General features: G+C 37.2%; 1 long non-coding RNA gene across 2 annotated transcripts in view; it reads left to right on the top strand.

Moving 5' to 3' along the window:
* Nucleotides 1–21,544, top strand: part of LOC147581977 (uncharacterized) — a 77,011-nt gene that overhangs the window by 32,806 nt on the left and 22,661 nt on the right. Inside the window, exon 1 of one of the 2 annotated variants that reach the window (XR_015249819.1) lies at nt 8,764–9,888. The exons of the other annotated variant lie outside the window; for it this stretch is intronic. This is a non-coding gene — a long non-coding RNA (uncharacterized LOC147581977). Of the gene's footprint in view, nt 1–8,763; nt 9,889–21,544 lie in introns of those variants that run through there. 2 annotated transcript variants of the gene reach the window in all.

Here is a 21,544-nt window from a genome sequence, read left to right as displayed (position 1 = left end):
AAATGAACAAATCAGGAGACTATAGATGCTGGAGAGGATGTGGAGAAACGGGAACCCTCTTGCACTGTTGGTGGGAATGCAAATTGGTGCAGCCGCTCTGGAAAGCAGTGTGGAGGTTCCTCAGAAAATTAAAAATAGACCTACCCTATGACCCAGCAATAGCACTGCTAGGAATTTATCCAAGGGACACAGGAGTACTGATGCATAGGGGCACTTGTACCCCAATGTTCATAGCAGCACTCTCAACAATAGCCAAATTATGGAAAGAGCCTAAATGTCCATCAACTGATGAATGGATAAAGAAATTGTGGTTTATATACACAATGGAATACTACGTGACAATGAGAAAAAATGAAATATGGCCTTTTGTAGCAACGTGGATGGAACTGGAGAGTGTGATGCTAAGTGAAATAAGCCATACAGAGAAAGACAGATACCATATGGTTTCACTCTTATGTGGATCCTGAGAAACTTAACAGGAACCCATGGGGGAGGGGAAGGAAAAAAAAAAAAAAAAGAGGTTAGAGTGGGAGAGAGCCAAAGCATAAGAGACTGTTGAGAACTGAGAACAAACTAAGGGTTGATGGGGGGTGGGAGGGAGGAGAGGGTGGGTGATGGGTATTGAGGAGGGCACCTTTTGGGATGAGCACTGGGTGTTGTATGGAAACCAATTTGACAATAAATTTCATATATAAATAAAAAAAAAAAAAAAGAAAAGAAACCATGCTGTTAGTGGAACAAGAAAAATTTACTATTCATTTGCCCTGACATTACTATTCAGGATGAAAATCCAGGTCTCAGAGTGGTAAGTTTATGTAATAATATTAATAAATCATAATTTTACTAGCTGACCTTTACAACAATATTATGAATTAGATAATTTTATACACATTCCCACTTTACAGGCAAAGGAACTGTAAAACTGAGACTTATAGAGGGTATATAATGCTATATAGCTATTTTGTAAGTGCCACCCATCCACCCACACATGATCCACACATCTAGCCATCACACTACTGCACTGGTGACATGTTTAAAATCTGGATCTAGATTGTTTGGATTGCAGCCCTCTCTCGGGCTCTAACTAGCTGTGTGTTTTGACCACACTTCTTTACCTTCTTGTGCAACAGTATTCTTATTCCTGAGCAGAAATAAACTAAACAGATAACTGTTTTAGAGAGGGATAAATGGATGGGGCTGCTATTTATTACGTATGATTTAAGGTGAAACCTAGCAGAAATGAAGAGAGGGTAATGTACACATCTGAGAAAGAACATTAATGGCGGAAAGCAGAAATTGCACTCACTGAGGCAGATACATGTTTGTTGTGTAAGGTACAGCAAAGGAGGGCAGTGTAACCAGTACAGTGTGAGAGATTAAAATTAAAAAAAAAAAAAAAAAGAGGGAGAGAGTGAGAGAGTGAGAGATGGAGTACCTAGGTGGCTCAGTCAGTTAAGTGACTCTTGATTTGGGCCCAGGTCATGATTTCCTGGTTCCTGAATTAGAGCCCGCATCAGGCTCTGTGCTGACAGCTTGGAGCCTGGAGCCTGCTTCGGATTCTGTGTCTCCCTCTCTCTCTGCCCCTCTCCTGCTCGCACTCTGTCTCTCTCAAAAATAGACAAACATCGGGGCGCCTGGGTGGCGCAGTCGGTTAAGCGTCCGACTTCAGCCAGGTCACGATCTTGCGGTCCGTGAGTTTGAGCCCCGCGTCAGGCTCTGGGTTGATGGCTCAGAGCCTGGAGCCTGTTTCCGATTCTGTGTCTCCCTCTCTCTCTGCCCCTCCCCCGTTCATGCTCTGTCTCTCTCTGTCCCAAAAATAAATAAACGTTGAAAAAAAAAATTTTTTAAAAAAATAGACAAACATTTAAAAAATTAAAAAAGGGAAGAAGAGGAGAAGTCTAGGTCATTAAGGTATAGAGGGAAGGAGAGGGCAGATCATGTAGTATCTACACCATAGGGAATTCAGGCTTTATTAGGAGTGAGATGGGAAGCTTCTAGAGTATTTAGGGAAGACATAAAACCTGAGTTACGTTTAACAATATTCTGTTAGCTCCTGTGTGGAAAGCAGATTGTGTGTCTGAAAAGTGGGAAGGCAGGGAGGAGTCTACTGAGGGCTGATTGATTGCTCAGACAAGGGCAGTGGATTGATGTCAGAGTAAGTGGTCTAAAATGGAGTATATTGGAAAGGTAAAAGCAGGACTTAACCTGCCATGCTTAACTTCAATGACATAAGTCTATGGCCAGACATGCGACAAATTTCTTTATATCATAACTCCCAGGATTAAAACACATCTCTGCCTCTCCAGCAGAGGAAGGACTCTATGCTAATTCCTTTCCCACTATGCCCTAGAGCTAATATTCCCTCCCCGGGTCCCAACTCATGCTGCATTCTTTTTCTAGGAAAGCTCACTCCTATTCTCTCAATTATCCTGTATACACAGATGTAAATCTAAAATTCCATCTCCAAAACCTTTCTAATGTTCCTGAAACTGTTTACCATTTCCTACTAAATAAAACTCTTTCTTCATGCTTCAGGCATAGCAAACTCAAAACTAAACCCAATATCCAACTATCTCCCCCTGCATAAGTCTGCTTACTATCCAACAGACAAAACTAAATTTGTTTCATCTGTTCTGGTTACTATCTCAGTGAATTTCAACTTTATGAAAATGGATGCCAAAGCACATTGACAACTGAAGATAAGAAGTTCAACTTATATATCATTTTTTAACAATCAGTAATGAAGGAACTGGAGGAAGATGGCGGCGTAGGAGGACGCTGGGCTCACCGCGCGTCCTGCTGATCACTTAGATTCCACCTACACCTGCCTAAATAACCCAGAAAACCACCAGAGGATTAGCAGAACGGAGTCGCCGGAGCCAAGCGCAGACGAGAGGCCCACGGAAGAGGGTAGGAAGGGCGGCGAGGCGGTGCGCGCTCCAAGGACTGGCAGGAGGGAGCCGGGGCGGAGAGGCGGCTCGCCGGCCAAGCAGAGCCCCGGAGTCTGGCTTGCAAAAAGCGGAGGGGCCTGACGGACTGTGTTCCGACAGCAAGCGCGACTTAGCGTCTGGGAAGTCATAAGTTAACAGCTCTGCTCAGAAAGCGGGAAGGCTGGAGGACAAAGGGAAGGAGAGCTGCTGAGCCCCCGGACCACAGAGCTCAGTTTGGTGGGGAACAAAGGCGCTCGCCAGCGCCATCTCCCCCGCCCATCCCCCAGCCAAAATCCCAAAGAGAACCAGTTCCTGCCAGGGAACTTGCTCGCTCCGCGCAAACACCCAACTCTGCGCTTCTGCGGAGCCAAACCTCCGGCAGCAGATCTGACTCCCTCCTGCTGCCACAGGGCCCCTCCTGAAGTGGATCACCTAAGGAGAAGCAAGCTAAGCCTGCCCCTCCTGCCCCTGTGCACCTTGCCTACCCACCCCAGCTAAGACGCCAGATCCCCAGCATCACAAGCCTGGCAGTGTGCAAGTAGCCCAGACAGACCACCCCACCCCACAGTGTATCCCGCCCCTAGGAGAGGGGAAGAGAAGGCACGCACCAGTCTGACTGTGGCCCCAGCGGTGGGCTGGGAGCAGACATCAGGTCTGACTGCGGCTCCGCCCACCAACTCCAGTTATACACCACAGCACAGGGGAAGTGCCCTGCAGGTCCTCACCACGCCAGGGACTATCCAAAATGACCAAGCGGAAGAATTCCCCTCAGAAGAATCTCCAGGAAATAACAACAGCTAATGAGCTGATCAAAAAGGACTTAAATAATATAACAGAAAGTGAATTTAGAATAATAGTCATAAAATTAATCGCTGGGCTTGAAAACAGTATAGCTGACAGCAGAGAATCTCTTGCTACAGAGATCAAGGGACTAAGGAACAGTCACGAGGAGCTGAAAAACGCTTTAAACGAAATGCATAACAAAATGGAAACCACCACGGCTCGGATTGAAGAGGCAGAGGAGAGAATAGGTGAACTAGAAGATAAAGTTATGGAAAAAGAGGAAGCTGAGAAAAAGAGGGATAAAAAAATCCAGGAATATGAGGGGAAAATTAGAGAACTAAGTGATACACTAAAAAGAAATAATATACGCATCATTGGTATCCCAGAGGAGGAAGAGAGAGGGAAAGGTGCTGAAGGGGTACTTGAAGAAATAATAGCTGAGAACTTCCCTGAACTGGGGAAGGAAAAAGGCATTGAAATCCAAGAGGCACAGAGAACTCCCTTCAGACGTAACTTGAATCGATCTTCTGCACGACATATCATAGTGAAACTGGCAAAATACAAGGATAAAGAGAAAATTCTGAAAGCAGCAAGGGGTAAACGTGCCCTCACATATAAAGGGAGACCTATAAGACTCGTGACTGATCTCTCTTTTGAAACTTGGCAGGCCAGAAAGAATTGGCACGAGATTTTCAGGGTGCTAGACAGAAAAAATATGCAGCCGAGAATCCTTTATCCAGCAAGTCTGTCATTTAGAATAGAAGGAGAGATAAAGGTCTTCCCAAACAAACAAAAACTGAAGGAATTTGTCACCACTAAACCAGCCCTACAAGAGATCCTAAGGGGGACCCTGTGAGACAAAGTACCAGAGACATCACTACAAGCATAAAACATACAGACATCACAATGACTCTAAACCCATATCTTTCTATAATAACACTGAATGTAAATGGACTAAATGCGCCAACCAAAAGACATAGGGTATCAGAATGGATAAAAAAACAAGACCCATCTATTTGCTGTCTACAAGAGACTCATTTTAGACCTGAGGACACCTTTAGATTGAGAGTGAGGGGATGGAGAACAATTTATCATGCGACTGGAAGCCAAAAGAAAGCTGGAGTAGCCATCCTTATATCAGACAAACTAGACTTTAAATTAAAGGCTGTAACAAGAGATGAAGAAGGACATTATATAATAGTGACAGGGTCTATCCATCAGGAAGAGCTAACAATTATAAATGTCTATGCGCCGAATACCGGAGCGCCCAAATATATAAAACAATTACTCATAAACACAAGCAACCTTATTGATAAGAATGTGGTAATTGCAGGGGACTTTAACACCCCACTTACAGAAATGGATAGATCATCTAGACACACGATCAATAAAGAAACAAGGGCCCTGAATGAGACATTGGATCAGATGGACTTGACAGATATATTTAGAACTCTGCATCCCAAAGCAACAGAATATACTTTCTTCTCGAGTGCACATGGAACATTCTCCAAGATAGATCATATACTGGGTCACAAAACAGCCCTTCATAAGTTTACAAGAATTGAAATCATACCATGCATACTTTCAGACCACAACGCTATGAAGCTTGAAATCAACCACAGAAAAAAGTCTGGAAAACCTCCAAAAGCATGGAGGTTAAAGAACACCCTACTAACGAATGAGTGGGTCAACCAGGCAATTAGAGAAGAAATTAAAAAATATATGGAAACAAACGAAAATGAAAATACAACAATCCAAACGCTTTGGGACGCAGCGAAGGCAGTCCTGAGAGGAAAATACATTGCAATCCAGGCCTATCTCAAGAAACAAGAAAAATCCCAAATACAAAATCTAACAGCACACCTAAAGGAAATAGAAGCAGAACAGCAAAGGCAGCCTAAACCCAGCAGAAGAAGAGAAATAATAAAGATCAGAGCAGAAATAAACAATATAGAATCTAAAAAAACTGTAGAGCAGATCAACGAAACCAAGAGTTGGTTTTTTGAAAAAATAAACAAAATTGACAAACCTCTAGCCAGGCTTCTCAAAAAGAAAAGGGAGATGACCCAAATAGATAAAATCAGGAATGAAAATGGAATTATTACAACCAATCCCTCAGAGATACAAACAATTATCAGGGAATACTATGAAAAATTATATGCCAACAAATTGGACAATCTAGAAGAAATGGACAAATTCCTGAACACCCACACTCTTCCAAAACTCAATCAGGAGGAAATAGAAAGCTTGAACAGACCCATCACCAGCGAAGAAATTGAATCGGTTATCAAAAATCTCCCAACAAATAAGAGTCCAGGACCAGATGGCTTCCCAGGGGAGTTCTACCAGACGTTTAAAGCAGAGATAATACCTATCCTTCTCAAGCTATTCCAAGAAATAGAAAGGGAAGGAAAACTTCCAGACTCATTCTATGAAGCCAGTATTACTTTGATTCCTAAACCAGACAGAGACCCAGTAAAAAAAGAGAACTACAGGCCAATATCCCTGATGAATATGGATGCAAAAATTCTCAATAAGATACTAGCAAATCGAATTCAACGGCATATAAAAAGAATTATTCACCATGATCAAGTGGGATTCATTCCTGGGATGCAGGGCTGGTTCAACATTCGCAAATCAATCAACGTGATACATCACATTAACAAAAAAAAAGAGAAAAACCATATGATCCTGTCAATCGATGCAGAAAAGGCCTTTGACAAAATCCAGCACCCTTTCTTAATAAAAACTCTTGAGAAAGTCGGGATAGAAGGAACATACTTAAAGATCATAAAAGCCATTTATGAAAAGCCCACAGCTAACATCATCCTCAACGGGGAAAAACTGAGAGCTTTTTCCCTGAGATCAGGAACACGACAGGGATGCCCACTCTCACCGCTGTTGTTTAACATAGTGCTGGAAGTTCTAGCATCAGCAATCAGACAACAAAAGGAAATCAAAGGCGTCAAAATTGGCAAAGATGAAGTCAAGCTTTCGCTCTTTGCAGACGACATGATATTATACATGGAAAATCCGATAGACTCCACCAAAAGTCTGCTAGAACTGATACATGAATTCAGCAAAGTTGCAGGATACAAAATCAATGTACAGAAATCAGTTGCATTCTTATACACTAACAATGAAGCAACAGAAAGACAAATAAAGAAACTGATCCCATTCACAATTGCACCAAGAAGCATAAAATACCTAGGAATCAATCTAACCAAAGATGTAAAGGATCTGTATGCTGAAAACTATAGAAAGCTTATGAAGGTAATTGAAGAAGATTTAAAGAAATGGAAAGACATTCCCTGCTCATGGATTGGAAGAATAAATATTGTCAAAATGTCAATACTACCCAAAGCTATCTACACATTCAATGCAATCCCAATCAAAATTGCACCAGCATTCTTCTCGAAACTAGAACAAGCAATCCTAAAATTCATATGGAACCACAAAAGGCCCCGAATAGCCAAAGTAATTTTGAAGAAGAAGACCAAAGCAGGAGGCATCACAATCCCAGACTTTAGCCTCTACTACAAAGCTGTCATCATCAAGACAGCATGGTATTGGCACCAAAACAGACACATAGACCAATGGAATAGAATAGAAACCCCGGAACTAGACCCACAAACGTACGGCCAACTCATCTTTGACAAAGCAGGAAAGAATATCCAATGGAAAAAAGACAGTCTCTTTAACAAATGGTGCTGGGAGAACTGGACAGCAACATGCAGAAGGTTGAAACTAGACCACTTTCTCACACCATTCACAAAAATAAACTCCAAATGGATAAAGGACCTGAATGTGAGACAGGAAACCATCAAAACCTTAGAGGAGAAAGCAGGAAAAGACCTCTCTGACCTCAGCCGTAGCAATCTCTTACTCGACACATCCCCAAAGGCAAGGGAATTAAAAGCAAAAGTGAATTACTGGGACCTTATGAAGATAAAAAGCTTCTGCACAGCAAAGGAAACAACCAACAAAACTAAAAGGCAACCAACGGAATGGGAAAAGATATTTGCAAATGACATATCGGACAAAGGGCTAGTATCCAAAATCTATAAAGAGCTCACCAAACTCCACACCCGAAAAGCAAATAACCCAGTGAAGAAATGGGCAGAAAACATGAATAGACACTTCTCTAAAGAAGACATCCGGATGGCCAACAGGCACATGAAAAGATGTTCAGCGTCGCTCCTTATCAGGGAAATACAAATCAAAACCACACTCAGGTATCACCTCACGCCAGTCAGAGTGGCCAAAATGAACAAATCAGGAGACTATAGATGCTGGAGAGGATGTGGAGAAACGGGAACCCTCTTGCACTGTTGGTGGGAATGCAAATTGGTGCAGCCGCTCTGGAAAGCAGTGTGGAGGTTCCTCAGAAAATTAAAAATAGACCTACCCTATGACCCAGCAATAGCACTGCTAGGAATTTATCCAAGGGACACAGGAGTACTGATGCATAGGGGCACTTGTACCCCAATGTTCATAGCAGCACTCTCAACAATAGCCAAATTATGGAAACAGCCTAAATGTCCATCAACTGATGAATGGATAAAGAAATTGTGGTTTATATACACAATGGAGTACTACGTGGCAATGAGAAAAAATGAAATATGGCCTTTTGTAGCAACGTGGATGGAACTGGAGAGTGTGATGCTAAGTGAAATAAGCCATACAGAGAAAGACAGATACCATATGGTTTCACTCTTATGTGGATCCTGAGAAACTTAAGAGAAACCCATGGGGGAGGGGAACAAAAAAAAAAAAAAAAAAAGAGGTTAGAGTGGGAGAGAGCCAAAGCATAAGAGACTGTTGAGAACTGAGAACAAACTAAGGGTTGATGGGGGGTGGGAGGGAGGAGAGGGTGGGTGATGGGTACTGAGGAGGGCACCTTTTGGGATGAGCACTGGGTGTTGTATGGAAACCAATTTGACAATAAATTTCATATATAAATAAAAAAAAAAAAAAAAAAAAAAAAAAAAAATTCATGGAAAAAAAAAAAAAAAAAAAAAAAAAAAAAAAAAAAAAAAAAAAAACAATCAGTAATGAATGGCTGGCCGGGTTAGAAAATGAAAAAGCATAATATAGTTCATCTCTCACATCTCCTTCAGAGTTAAATAGAAGTTCAGTTAAATTATTAAGTAAAGGTTCCTTTAAGCACAGTGAAAATCTATTGAAGGTTAGACGGTATCTGAGTGGATGATTTTCATTCTAACTTTTTAGTAAAATCCCACATACCATGCAATATTACAGTATAGTGTGGGATTTTTAAAATTCATAATCAGTCATGTATTTAATTTGAGCAATATCTATTTGTTTGAAAGACAGTAAGTACTTTGGATAAGAGTGTATCTTAAAGTCTCTCTCTTGGAAGGTACACTTAAGAATATCTCACCCAATGTAGGAATCCCCCGTAAAGCAATCCGTGACAGTCTTCCAGACTCTGCATGAGCCTGTTCAACAATGGAGTAATCATGAACCCTTATGGTAGCTAATGTACTTTTAAAAACTCTAATCATTAGGCTATTCTTTATTTCTTATTAAAGGAGTTATGGAAATACGGAGCAGAGAAATATAATAAAGTCCAAACTACTTAGCATGCTGTTCAAACATTTTTACAAACTAAATTCAAATAGCTGCTCTATCTGCTTCATTGTTTACCCTTTAAATGAGCCTCACATACCTTCCCAGGCATAACTACTGTAAATATGTCTCTAAGCCAACTTCTTTCTACTTGAATATGAGCAAGTTTTTATCCTCACTGTACTTCAGTCTCTGTTAAAAACATTGGTAATAACAAGGTCCGCCCAAAATTGTGTGGAAAGGATTCAATGAATATTCTCCAAGTGTCTAGGACACCACCTAGTATGTATAACTAATTTATGCTAGGTCTTATTGTTGCTATTGCTGTTTTCTCATTAATATTAGAATTTTCCATATTTTCTTATTGCCTATCTCTGATTCTAATCCATTATTTTGACTATTTTCAGCCATATATTTCCTTTGACTGGAGTCATCTTTGGCTTTTTCCATCTTGATTTGGTATTCTGCATATTCCAGCCTGTGACTCCTGGTTTTCACCACTGTTAGCTTCACATACAAAGAAACCACTTATGAACTGCACAGGCTGGACCGCCCTTCATTCAGCCATGAATTAACGGTCAAGGTGAGAGCAGAAGAAAATTCCTAGAGCAACTGCTGCAGGTCCATATTGCAAAATCTGAGGTCAAATCTCTAACCACAGATTTTTTTCACTTCTAAAGTTCACATCAGCTATTAATCCTTATCATAGAGTGCAAACTGTAGCTCTAATCTCTGACCTCCAGTCTTATTGGGATGTCATCGTGACTCCTGCTTGGTAAATTTTGCGATGTCCTCTGAGACCGCCTATTTTCTCTGTTAAAATGACTCAACAATGAAGACTCACATTTTCAGGGCATTCGAAGAAATACTTATCATTAATGTCTAAAAACTGTATCACTGCTTCTTTTCTTGCTTTGTTGTCTATTCTGCAAGGGGTATGTGGGCCTCATGGTGGTAAGAATCACCAAGAATTTTGCAACAACTTTCATCCCCAAAGAGCCAGTGTTTTAGTGATCTTCAAATTTACTGATATTTTCACTCCTTTTGCCAATAGCCCAGTAAAGGTAAATGAATATTCTGGATTTATATTGTTATGCCTCTTTTGGTATTTAGGCATAGCTATGAATCTCTTTTGCAAATGCTGTACATGGCCTCTTAAGAGGGAGCTCAACACAGAACTTCCTGTGCAACTCAGTGTTTTAGATACCCTTTTATATTTTATTGAAAATAACTTTTGAGCATATTTTAAGATATGTTTTTCTCTAGCTTTTCATTAATCTTTAGTTATTTTCCTTTGGACTTATTTGTAATAATGTCAGATATAACTCATAACTCCATTCTTACCTGCTTTTCACAACTAAATCTATGAATGGCCCCTATTAACATCTCAATCTTATTTCAGTCCTTGAGTTAGCCCTGTTAGAGGGTTATATCTGGATGTGACTTTTTAAAGAAATAGCCTACATAGACCTTAAAAAAATTGTGTCCTTAAAGTCTAGGATATTGATATGCAAACAATCCATGAAAAAAGAACCAGATTTTCTCAACCAATCTGTCATGGATTGATTCTTCTGTAACACACACACACACATGCATGCACACACACACACAAACACACACACACACACACACACACACACACACCAAGAACTAGAAAATGAAATTTGAAAAAATATACTCAAATTATAAACCCCAATTTTTTACTATTAAAATTACATTTCAATAAATATAAAAACTTATTTAAAAAAGTATATTGAAAATATAGGGAATAAACACAGAAAATTTTATTATACTTGCAACTATTTGATATCCTGCAATATAAACAAATGCCATGAGTGAAATGATATTATCCATAGTAAGGGTGTATCTGCACTTTTGAATGACAGTATGCAATGAATATTTAGTTTTAAGTGATGGGGGTGCCTGGGTGGCTCTGTGGGTTAAGCATTGACTTTGGCTCAGGTCATGATCTTGCAGTTCAGGAGTTTGAGGCCCACGTTGGGCTGCGTCAGGCTCTGTGCTGACAGCTCGGAGCCTGGAGCCTGCTTTAGATTCTGTGTCTCCCTCTCTCTCTCTGCCCCCAACCCCCTCACACTCTGTCTCTGTCTCTTTCAAAAATAAATAAACATTAAAAATTTTTTAAGTTTTAAGTGATGACTTTACATCTTAGTTGTTATTTTTTTGTTAATGTTTATTTGTTTATTTTGAGAGAGAGTGTGTGCGTGAGCAGGGGAAGGGCAGAGAGAGAGAGAGAGAGGGAGAGAGAGAATCCCAAGCAGATTCCATGCTGTCAACACTGAGCCTGATGTGAGGCTTGAACCCATGAACCATGAGATCATGACGTGAGTCAAAATCAAGAGTCGAACGCTTAACTGACTGAGTCACCCAGGTACCCCCTTAGTTGTTAACTTAATTTAGGTTGTGTTGATGACAATAACACAGACACAGATAATCTATAGGTAGTTTCTACCTATAGATTGGGTGCCACCCAAGCACCCCTCTGTCCTATTTTTTAAATTGACTTTCCTCCATTCTCTAAATATGTCTGATTATTTTTTGCTTGCCTTATCTAACATAACTTTATCATGACAGTGGTATCCTAAATATTTGGAGGTCTGAGCACATTAAGTGGGAGACTTATTTAATTGCCTTATTCCTGGAGACCACCCTAGAACTCTATTCCAAGTATTATTCTGTTTTTGCAAAACCAGTGCCCCAAATACCTATTTGGCAGGTAACATATGCTTATTAAGGCATTTTAAAAATAGACCGTGATACATTATTTCATGTAAGAATTAGCAAATTACTTTTGGCATTCATCAGAAAACAGACAAAATTTTTAAAAATCATGCCTTAGCCTAAATATGGCCACCAAAATGCTAATGATCCACACACAGACTAGATGTTTCTAATTGAATGGGGTTGATCTAATGGAGCGTGTTAATATTTGTCGTCAATAACAACAGTTTAGCTAACATACCAGATGTAACAAACCTTTTATTTTAATGTAAGCAATTCCATGTTTTCCTGATCCACGTTGGCATAAGCATTTTGTCTATTACTTTCCAAATGGCACCAACACCACCCTAACAATTGTATACCTTAAAAATACCTTATAAATTGTACACCTTAAACACTTCCTTAAAGAAATCTATGAAAACACATTTGGACAATCACCTAGTGGTATTATAATAGTTTCACATGTTTCTTAGAAAGCTTTCACACTCTACAGTGAACTTCTCTTTTTTCAATCATTTATTAGCTTCTCTGTATTCATACATTGAATCTAGTCCCTGGGAATGAACTTTAATTCTCACCATCTGTGCCTTGGCCAGGAATGTCCATATTCCTTTGATGCATAAATACATCCCAAATATTTCTCATTCTGTTAGTAAGAGCTGTGAAGCACAGAAAATCATGTTTCAAAGAGGAACCATGAGGGATCATTTATTGCTCCAGCACTTTGAAAAATCTATGAAATTCCTTTATGTCTTCTTCATTATATTTTCAATGGAACAATTAGTTTGAGTGGCTACAAACACTGAATTTTCATGACCACATTAGCCTTTGAAGCCAAAATTATTGAATGCATTATTCTCTATGTGAAATATAGTGGGATGTGATGAGTTGGCGATTAAAAATCATAAGTTGCCTCCAACTGGAAAACTCATCGAGAGTTAATTTCCTAACAGCCTATCTGGTCACACTTTAAAACCCACGTAGTTTGCATAATTCAGTAGTTTGTTCCAAGGATATATTTTACAAGTCTTGAGAGCTGTAACTATGGCTTTTTTAATATTTAGTAAAGCTCTTGCAATGAATGGTAACATCTCAAATACAAAAGTAGTCCCCTGAAAACCTCGGCTATAATTTCTAAAGGTAATAAGACATTCTCATGACTATTTTATTCAAGCACGCATTATAATTACCTCCAAATTACTGAGGGTACAGCTCTAGCACCAACTGAGATAATTTCTTACTGTTTGACAGAGTAAATGAATGACAAAAAAAAAATCTTCAAATCATCTGGCTTTACTTCTCCTTACTGGACCTTATCTGTTTTGCATTTTTAAATTCTAAGCAGTTAAGATAATACATAGAAGTTCTGACTCTAGGCCACATATTGGCAGACAGTATCTATAAATTTAAAAAAGTGAATATTTTAGGCTTTGGGTAGTACAGTCTCTGTGACGACTACTGGAATCAGCCTTTGTAGCATGAAAACAGCTGTAGACAATGCTTAAATTAATGGGTATGGCTGTGTTCCGATAAAACTTTATTTACAAAAGAAGTGGCTGATGAGATTTGGCCCTCAAGATTTGTCATGCTTGCTCAAAACAATAGAATAAGACCCATGCCTCCCATTTCCTCAAGTAAAAACTACTTTCCTGGTTGCAGGAGGCAGTCATATGAAAAAAAGGGTATATTGTGCTTTATGGAAATATATTATATATTTGTTGCATCAGTCCTACTTCATTCACCAGCCTTTTGATAGTTAATTTTATATATCAAATTGGTTAGGTCCAGGTGCCTGGATATTTTGTCAAACACTGGTCTGATTGCTGCTCTGAAGGTACTTTTTGGATGAGATTAATATTTCAATCGGTAGAATTTGAGTAAAGCAGACTATCCTCCATAAAGTAGGTGGGCTTCATCCAATCAGTTATTTAACAGTATGTTCAAACATGATGACTTAATAAGTACAATTGTAGAAGTTAAATTCATATGTATCTCTACAAGAAGCATTTTTCACTTCAATAATTCTTCTGAAATAATCCTGCTCATTTATTTGTGCACGATTGCAAGTGAGGTGATAGATGTTAATTGGTTGGCTTCATTGCAACAGAAGTGTACAAAGAATATTTATATCGTTAACATTATAGTCTCTGTATAGAATATCAGCTGAACTAATTCTAATGAGGATTTAAGTTTTCAGCCAATTCATAGCATTAGTTAGTAAGTCCTTGGAACATAAAGCCTCTGGTTAACATGAGATATCTGAAATTATTGGAATTATTAATATAAATTCAACTGGAAAATTCAAAGTTCAAAACAAATTGTTGGTTCAATGCAACACAAATACAAATTTTGCTACAACACACGATCTCAGTAAACATATTGCTTAGTAAACTGTGGAGTAGAAATCTGTTTGTAATTATTTACTGGGCACATGTAATAAAAATTGCATCTAAGTAAGCTATAACATTAAAGAAATAAAAATTGTCAAAAAATACTTATTTATCTTGAGAAAGATAGAGAGTACGTTTGTGCACAAACAGAGGAGGGACAGAGAGAGAATCCCAAGTAGTCTCTACACTGCCAGCGCTGAGCCTGGTGTAGGGGCTGGATCTCACAAATCCTGAGATCATGACCTGAACCAAAATCAACAACCAGATGTTCAACCACCTGAGCCACCCAGGCGCTCCCCTCCAAATGTCAAAATTTAAAAATATTGTATAAATACAATGTATATTATATAAAATGTTGAGATAAAAATATAAATTTCTGCATGCTAGAATATGTTTTTCTCTGCTAACTTATCAGGTAGATTTTGGAAACGTTTGCACCTTTGAAGAACTACTTTGCAAATTACCCTAACTCTGCTACAATGTCATATATTTTTTTTGTGAGTACTCTAAATTTTGTTTGCAATCTATTTAAAATCAGTTGACAATTATTTGTCAACATAAAAAATGGAGGCAAAAAGCTTCAAGATTTTTGTTACATAAGTAAATCTCCCAAATTAAAAAGATATTTGATTTCTTCATTATTTTGTAGGAATAAACAAATTAAACAGTACAAGCTCAAATAGTAATTTTGAAATTCTATCATTGGGGTTTGTTTTATCTCAGCCTTAAGAGAAAAATATTTTAATAGTTTTTTTCATATTAATTAAATAAATATATTTCAATATTAGAATAAAATAAATCAAGAAAGACAGATATTGCAACATCTAAACTTGGAAAAATTCAAAAGAATTTTAGAGACACCTTAAGTGACTTACCTTTTCTGGGAAAAACATTTTCATGTATAAATAATTCATTTTCTTTAGTCCCCTTTATATAATTACCAGAGCCCATCTCTCCAGTGTAGAGAGATGGAAGGTGGGAAGGGGGTTAAAGATGTATACTCCTTTTAGAGGGTTATGCAAAAGTGAACAATGTTATTAACTATGCTTCATCTGGGATTCTCAAAAATTTAGATAAATATATTGTGGAGGAAAGAAATACCTAACTTCCATAGTCTCGGGCAAGATTTTATACAAATCCTATTTAGCATCTAAATAATTTATGTATGTATTTCATTAAAAATCTCATTCATGTATCCACTGTTAACTATTACTTACATAATAATACAAATATTATTTTCGATCTTAGGGCAAATGTGAAGTTTCAGAGAGAAGGTCAGTGTATGCCATGTTCAGACTGCCCATATCCCTGGGCTTCATGCTGACAGGGGTAAATCTCAATGAATTTAATCTTTAATAAATTCTTTGATAAAATAAGGGGTAAGGTGTAGCCTGTGAAGCAAAATGACCTTCATGTAAAACCAGTTACATCATACATCAAGCTTGCTTTCTACTTAATGATCTTTCAAGCACTTAGGCAATTGATAGAATCAACATGTCTGTAAGATGAATAATCATGTTCAGACATAGACTACAGAAGTTTTATGTATTCTCTGGAGTAAAAAGCAAGTATTATGTAAATACATGGAATTAGAAAGGAATACATACAGTAATAATAATAAAGACAGTTTTCTCAACAAAATATTAAAATTAGTCAGGAATTTGCAATCTTTGAGACTGTTTATCAGATTGTCAGTAACATTGATACATTAAAAGATTTGTGGCCTTTTACACCCCAGTGATCCCAACTATAAGTCATTTATTGAAAATTATTAGTTCAAAAATAATTCTATTTAAGGTTTTTATCCTTTCATCTTGTTTTTATTCTTTTGTTGAAATGTATCTATTCATAATTATATACATAGTATAAATGTTAAAGATGAAATAAAAAGTCCTTGATTGCCCAACATAATGTTTTTAGAAGTCCTTTGATAATAGATTACAATTCCATTCTCTGTATTTTTACCATCGAAGTCTTTTATCTAACCTTAAGTAAATTAAGCTAACTATTGCTTCAGTAAATGAGATCAGTTGGACCAAGTTACACTGCATACAGAAGTAATTTCTGTCTCCTAATAATATGTGGGCTGTATTACCTTTTTATTTTCTCATTGTTGATATGGTAACTGAATATTTTGATTCTTCAAATTTATTAGCAGCCAATTTTCCTAATATTAAATGATAAGAAAAAAATACCTATTTAACTATACGTCTGAACTCTGATTAGCAGAAGTTTGATTCTATATCTATTCAGAATTACAATCTGGAATGGAAAATAGAAGTTATTTATTATTTTATTTCATTATAGAAACATTGAATTGAGTAAAAAGCAATAAGATGCTTCCTTTCCTCTTACTTTTGTTCCTAGTGGTGTTTATAATCTGGGAACTTGGCATAGCTTCTATACCCTTCTTCTATCCCAAACTCCAACCACATTTCTTTCCCAGAAACACTGAACAAAATTCTCTAACAAGAGGAAATAAAAACTTAACCTTTCCTCCCCTATCAAATAGAAGTAACAGAGACAAAGAATTAAGTCCTCTGAGAGTTTACAATTGCACTTATTCTTTAAAGGGAGCATTTTAAAATGTTCCTTCCAGGGGTGCCTGGGTGGCTCAGTCAGTTAAGCATCTGACTTTGGCTCAGGTCATGATCTCCTTTGTGAGTTTGAGCCCCGCATCAGGCTGTGTTCTGACAGCCTGGAGCCTGCTTCAGATTCTGTGTCTCCCTCTCTCTCTTACCCTCTCCCACTCATGCTCTGTCTTTCTCTCTCTCAATAATAAATAAAATTTTTTAAAAAATTAAAAAATAAAGTGTTCCTTCTAAGAAGACACAATTGCATTTGATAATTACCTTCCTACTTGGTCAATAGTAATAATTTAAGAATCTGAAAAATGAAACTCAAGTACTAGAAAATATAAAAAAAATCTACTAGAACATGTAATCTGCTGAGAAATTTCCTTCATTATTTTTTATTTTTTATTATTTTTAATGTTTATTTATTTTTCAGAGAGAGAGAGTGAACAGGGGAAGGGCAGAGAGAAAGGGGGACAGAGGATCTGAAGTGGACTCTGTGCTAACAGTGGAGAGCCCAATGTGGGGCTTGAACTCATGAACCATGAGATCATGACCTAAGCTGAAGTTGGATGCTAAACTTACTGAACAACCCAGGCACCCCTCCCTTATTATTTTTTAAGATAAAAGTTATCATTCTTATAAACCTGTAATAATGTAAAATGGCTAGAAAAATTTTTGTTTCACAAAAAAAGAACTGGCCTAAATACCATTCTCAAGTTTATCATTTTTCAAATTCATAGGTTAGAGAAGCCTGTGGAAAATAGTGAACAAAACAGCCTATGGAGGCAGACTTTATTATCTGACATGGGCTAAAAGCTTAACATATCAGCTACATGATTAGGGCCAATGGTTTAACATCTCTAGACATTTCTGTGGGTATGTACAAGTACACAACTCATAAGATGTTTATGCTGAGCTAGGCACTGTGGTAGGCATCTTATATACTTTTTTCTCACATAACCCTCATGACAACTTTATGAGTTACATATAGCATTCCTTACCTTATAGATAAATTGAGATTACTTTAGAGAAATCAAAGCAATTTGCTCACAAATACTACACCAGTAGCAAAGGCAGAATTTTAAATTAATTGGTCTAGCATCAAAGCCCATTAATATATAATTGTTACATTGCATCACTCTATTAAGAATGATCTGTTTACAAATAAAATTATCCTTGGATTATGTTCAATATGCTTTAACAGTTACTATTCATTATTCCATGAAGAACTAGAGGGATCAAAAATTTGGCAACAGAAGTTTTCTAGCATCTATCTACTGACCCCCCACCCCCTGAGTATGCAATCTTCTAATGTAACCCTTTAAAATGGCAGATTATAAACCCATGAGAATATTTTACATGATGGGTGCAGGAAGGTTGCATTATTCTTCTTTATAAGAATTATGGAGTTTACTAAATAGACCTTAATTTTAGAAACCAGCTTGGGGCTAATCTTAAGAATGAATCTGTTTCTACCTCAGGACACTTTAAAGAGAAGGAAGTACAAATTCAGGTTTCAAATCATTTGAAAGAAAGTGATAAGACAGAGTGCAGGCTACCTTCTGATCCTGTTACTTGAAATAGTAGAAATTACTTTTTTAAAAATTCCAAAGCAAGTATGGCAAGAAGCTGACTTCCGGGTTGATTGAATGCACAAGCTGGATAGTTTTTTATGGTTAAAATGCAACATCTGATTAATAAAATGTGATTAATAGTATCCTTATAGTTCACAAACTCCCTTTCCCTCTTCTCTCCTCCTGCTTTTAAGTTGACTAATTAGATCTATATACTTTCCAACTAAGAAACCTAACAAGGTATTCAGTAACTATTAGCTCCTTTCACATCACACAATTTAGTATTAAATAGCAAACATGCACACATTTTACTACGTATGAAATCTTTGTGAAAAATTATCACTACAAATACATTATTGTATACTTGACTACTTATCTATGCCAATAAGATTTCAAATTTTTCTTACTGATTCTATCTTATTTACTCACGTGTTCACATCTTTATTCATTAAGTCATTCATTATGTCAGCACTGGGACAGCTACAAAAAATAAGACAAAGCTCTAGAACTAGAGAGACCAGTCTATCTGATAAGGCTGGCAGGCAAATAGACAATCACAATAGTGAAAAAGAAGCAAGCCCAGTTCTGTGGAATCACAGATAAAGTAACAGACTATAAGAAAGACAGACCATGTAGCCCATTACTTGGGATTTAGTCTTTAATTATAGTTTATGTTAGATTAACAGATTTGTTTATACATTTCCCAACCATTTATCTTTTCTGACATAACAATTCACTTAACTGGCAATTCGAAGGTTGTTTATTTCAGCTATAAGAAAACAATTCTGGATTGTATCTTGAAAATCTGTCTTTTAGTTTTGTGGGAGGCAAACTAGTGGTGGATGCATGTAATAGCTTAGTAATCAAATCCTGTTTAAAAGTCAAAGTGTAGGAAGTATTATAATAATAAAGATTTCATATTTTCCTTATGCAGTGTTCAGAAACACTCTGCAGGAAGCTTATATACATAATAAATACACTGGAAGTCTGAAGAGAGACAGTAGAACCAAATGTTTACTTAGGAAGCCACTACACTAGCAAAAACAAATGAACGAACAGTGTTGTGAGTAAAGAGCTTGATGCTGATGTTTTCTCCAACAGAATTCTACCTCTTTTATTTTATTGCAAACACTTCTATAAAACATAGTAAAAAACAGAGTTCAAGAGGTTTCCATCTTGTGTAATTCCTGCAAAAGACAACTGCAAATCCTGTCAGAAAATCTGTTTATTCCTCCATTCTTAGGGATCATTCGATTGACATTATATAGCTTTCAACATTGAGTATTGGAAGAAAACCTGACAATATGATAAAGTTTTAAAATTTAATTTTTAACAAACATTTTGAATCTTTGTGATCCATTAGTTGGTAGTCTTAAAACCTGATGCAAAATTATATTGCTTCCATTTCTTAAAGAAAAAAATATATGTCCATTTTTTTTGGAAAATACATTTTATGTGTTACAAATTTTAATTTATATAGAGAACCAGAAACTGCTTTTGATATAACCTAAGTTGACAGAGAGAACTGTTTGTACTAATAATTAAATATTTATTCTGCATTTCAAAAATATATCTAATTTTTAAGTCACTTTCACCAGCTGTAATATGGTTACCAGATATATCTCTAACTTATATAATTTTATAGAACCATAAAACTGATTTTTTAAAGGTTGACAGCTATTAAATCAGGACGTAAAGCAATGAAGAAAGTCAGAAGCCTTTATCCTAAAGACCTTACTTTAATAAATCAGGTCACCTATTACCTTGACAAGTGAAAAGGGTCTTCAGAGGAAAGACCCAGACTTTATACTTTTATAGAGTGATAATGAGCATGATTTTGATCTAGAGACATTTACAGGGTCTAAGTTACAAGATAAAGACTATTTTTAAAGACCAGCTGAAGTTAATTTATAGGATTTGAAAGATGATTAATAATGCTGTGACAGGAAACAAGAGAGAGAAAATGTTTTCTGGAACTCCTTTCTCCTGTTCTCTAAGATAGGGTCAAAGGTGTGATGTGCCCAGATGCAGTCCAATGCAAATCAGTTATATCCTGTTTATGCCCCTGCCACCATCTGTTCCTTCTTCTAGAGTTAACTGCTCAGGTTGGGGAAGAAAGACTTTCAAAGAGGGTGAGATAGAAAACAAAGTCTTCTGAATTCTTCTTTATTGTAGGAAACAAAGGCAAAAGGAAACATTCAATTTTCTTACTACCTACAACCCATTGACAAGTCCTTGAAACAGGCAGAGTGACCTTCCTCTAGGAACTCAGCTGCCTCAATGTTAATACTTTGTTCAAGGCAAAAGGCAATCTTAGCTTAACATTATCCCGACCTCCAGGATCCTGTAAGTCTATTTTCCCATGTCAAAATTCCTTTGGAAACTTCTTATATTTCTAACCCCAAAGATACATGTTAGCAATCATCCTCCAAGCATATGGCCCCCTGATATACATGTGAAGGGTCTCACAACAAGGCTTTTCTAAACAGTAATAAATGACCTTTCCTAACAATAGCTAGCCCCCTCAAGGTCCTGGCAACCTACTTCTAAAATGCCTTAGAGACTTATAGTATCCCTAACCACCTCCCAACTTGAAAGTATGTAATCAGTCACCTGTCACAACCCCACTACAGCTTTTTCTGCCCATGGGTCCCCTCCCCATGCTTTAATAAAACCACCTTTTTGCACTGAAAATGTCTCAAGAATATTTTCTTGACCATTCGTTCCAAACCCTAACATTTCCATATCAGTCTTTACCCACTGTGGAAGGACATGGTAGTTTTCTAAACTGTTTTGTTTTCAGAGAGCAAATATACAGTAAGTTGGAATTACACTAATAAGAACAGAATACATAAGCTTGTCTTGTAAAAAAAAATGTTAAGAGGGTTTTAGGGCAGTGGAACCACTCTGTATGATAATATAATGGTGAATACATGTGCTTATACATTTGTCCAAACCCA

This window comes from Puma concolor, chromosome B1 (assembly GCF_028749965.1).
Source record: "Puma concolor isolate L17-30 chromosome B1, mPumCon1.1.hap2, whole genome shotgun sequence".
Classification (NCBI taxonomy): domain Eukaryota; kingdom Metazoa; phylum Chordata; class Mammalia; order Carnivora; family Felidae; genus Puma; species Puma concolor.
The sequence above is the reverse complement of the archived record's forward strand: the minus strand, read 5'-3'. Positions and strand labels throughout refer to the sequence as shown.